Here is a 2,200-nt window from a genome sequence, read left to right as displayed (position 1 = left end):
TGTCTGTGTAAGTGCTCTCGTTCAATTTCAAAAAGCTGTTATCATGCAAAACTTGAGTTTCACCCTTCAATCGTTTTCAATTGACTGGCTGAATAAATGGAAAAGGTTGATGATTTAGAAGAGAGGTTTAAGCAGAGGTCAAGTGACTTCCAGAGGATGCATGGCGAGTGCAAAACCATTAAGCATTTATGCAAAATAAAGGCCAGTCTGGAAGAAGACCTGATCAGTGTACTGCACAGTTATTACTAATAATTATTTAATGTAGAAAGCAATATAGATGCATAAAAACGTATATATATATAAAGTGATTATTTTGCTTTTAGATGAGAGAAAAAAAAGTATATCGCTGACTGTGACACTGGGAGCTAACGCAAGGAGGCCACAATGGGGATGATGTGCTCGTGCCTCCTAGTGTCCGTTAAAAAGACGCACTGCTGCGTTTTGTACTAACTGCAAATGTCTAAGTGATGATTGTGGAAGGCCAAAGTAGAGGGAATTACAATAATCCAGCCGTGATGTAATAAAGGCATGGATAACTTTCTCAAGACTGTTAAAAGATAGGAATGACTTAAGGTGAGAAATCATTCTCTGAGTTCTGAGTGAAGAATGACACCCAAATTTCTGGCATAAGGTTTGATAAATGGGGTGAAGTTACCTAGATTTTGTACCACAGTGCATCTTGCCTTGGGAGAACCAAAAATAATCACTTCTGTCTTGTCACTGTTTAACTGGAGAAAGATGTTAACCATCCAAGTTTTGATGTCTTCAAGACAGGCCAGAAGAGATTGTATAGAATCCCTAGATTTTAGAGGCAAGTACAAATGTGAATCTTCTGCATAGAGATGAAACGAGATGGTATGCTTCCTTATGATGTCACCCAGTGGGAGCATATACAAGCTAAAAAGCATAGGACCCAAGATGGACCCCTGAGGGACCCCATTTGAAACAGAAGCAGAGGATGAGGAGAACTTGCCGATAGATACTGAGAAAGTCCTATCATTGAGAAAGGAACGGAACCAAAGTAATGCGGTCTCCCTAATGTCCACCTGCTGATCAAGGCAAGTAAGGAGGATGTTGTGATCGATATTGTCGAAGGCGGCATAAGATCCAATAAAATCAGGATGGCATTATCACCTGAATCTAGTGTAAGGAGAAGATCATTGGATACTTTGAGCAGAACAGTTCCAGTGCTATTAAGTGATCTAAAAACTGATTGAAAATGTTCTAGTATATTGTGAGTGGTCAAAAAGGGGAGCAACTTTTTCCAAAATTTTTGAAATAAAAGGAAGATTAGAAATGGGATGGTAGTAGTTTAGGCTTTTAACATTGAGATCATGTTTTTTTAGCAGGGGTTGGACAACCACATGCTTACATGTAGAGACATATATTTAAGATGACCTGAATGGAGGGGCCGACTACATCAAAAACATCCTTTATAATAGAGGAGGGGATAGAATAATAAGAGGAAGTAGTGAGTTTCATATGTGATACTAAATTCCTCAATTCAGTGAGAGAGGTGTTACTACATTTCAAGTGATGTTAACCTGTGGCAAATTCAATTAAATGGGTATGATTTAGGACGGTGCACACGTATTAATAAAAGGTCTAACAGCTGATAATGCATAGCAGAGGAAAGACCAAGCACAGAAGTCAAAAGAACTGCCTGTAGAGCTCAGAAACAGGTTTGTGTCAAGCAACACATCTGTGAAAGAGTTCAGAAAAAAAATTCTGCCACAATGAAAGCGTCACAGAAGCTTTGGTTAGTGTGGTGACCAATAACCTGATAGTTGCTCTAGTTGAGCTCTATGATCATATATGGAGATAGGAGAAATCCACTCCAACACTCTGTCGATCCAGTGTTTATGGCAGTGTGGCCAAAATCTATTCTCTCTTCAGTTAAAACAAATAAAAACATGCTTTACAAAAAATGTACAAAAAAGCAGCTAAAGGACCCTCAGACTCTGAGAAGCTTATATGGTCTGATGAGCCTCAATTCTAAGCATCATGTTTTAAGGAAACCAGCTCAGTACCATCCCAAAACTTTTAAAGTGTGCTGGTAGCAGCCTCATGCTGTGGGGCTGTTTGAATGGCCAAAAAACAAGTTAAATAAATTTATAATTATTACAATTCATACACACATATCTTGTATTGAGAAAACTTCTGCTAAATTTTTAAAATATAGTTTACTGGTTGTAATTCT

This window comes from Carassius gibelio, chromosome A8 (assembly GCF_023724105.1).
Source record: "Carassius gibelio isolate Cgi1373 ecotype wild population from Czech Republic chromosome A8, carGib1.2-hapl.c, whole genome shotgun sequence".
Taxonomy (NCBI): Eukaryota; Metazoa; Chordata; class Actinopteri; order Cypriniformes; family Cyprinidae; genus Carassius; species Carassius gibelio.
This window is presented reverse-complemented; position numbering follows the sequence as displayed.